General features: G+C 44.7%; 1 non-coding gene across 1 annotated transcript; it reads left to right on the plus strand.

Moving 5' to 3' along the window:
• The first annotated feature begins 381 nt into the window (after positions 1 to 381).
• Positions 382 to 488, plus strand: LOC141688304 (small nucleolar RNA R71). Its single transcript, XR_012561755.1, has one exon. It is a non-coding gene; the product is annotated as a small nucleolar RNA R71 (small nucleolar RNA).
• The last annotated feature ends 288 nt before the right edge of the window (positions 489 to 776 follow it).

The following is a 776-nucleotide window of genomic DNA, read 5'->3' on the forward strand; positions in this document are numbered from 1 at the left end:
GATCTCTGAAAGTTGCTCACAAACTGAGCTGAGTCGCTAGATATAGCGCATTGTTCTGTCGTATGCGGACCTGCACACAGCTCACAAACACTAATTATCTGCTTAACACCATAGTTAGCCAGAGAATCGATCTTCATAGACAACGCCTTTAGTTGAGCAGTGATAGCTGTAGCTGTATCCACTTCAAGAACTCCTGCTACCTTGCCCTGTGGATATCTCTGGGTTGGATACTGATATTCATTAGCAGCCATCAGTTCAATTAGATCATAAGCTTCCTTATAGCTCTTTGCCCATAATGCTCCGCCTGATGCTGCATCGAGCATGGGTCTGGACTGTGCTCCCAACCCATTGTAAAAACAAGTGATGATCATCCAATCAGGAATTCCATGATGAGGACACTTCCTAAGCATCTACTTGTAGCGCTCCCAAGCTTCACTTAGCGATTCTCCCGTTTGCTGCGCAAATTGAGTAATAGCATTCCTGAGTGCAGCTGTCTTCACCATAGGGAAGAATTTAGTAAGAAACTTCTGAGCAAGATCTTCCCAAGTAGTAATCGAACCAGCTGGTAGAGAGTGTAACCAGCTCTTAGCCTTGTCCTTCAGAGAGAATGGGAACAGTCTCAGCTTCACAGCATCTTCAGAAACACCATTGAACTTGAAGGTGTCGCATATTTCAATGAAATCCCTAATGTGTGTATTGGGATCTTCCGTTGGAGAACCCCCAAACTGGACTGAAGTCTGTACCCATTGAATTATGCCAGGCTTGATCTCAAAGGT

This window comes from Apium graveolens, chromosome 9, assembly GCF_009905375.1.
Source record: "Apium graveolens cultivar Ventura chromosome 9, ASM990537v1, whole genome shotgun sequence".
Taxonomy (NCBI): Eukaryota; Viridiplantae; Streptophyta; class Magnoliopsida; order Apiales; family Apiaceae; genus Apium; species Apium graveolens.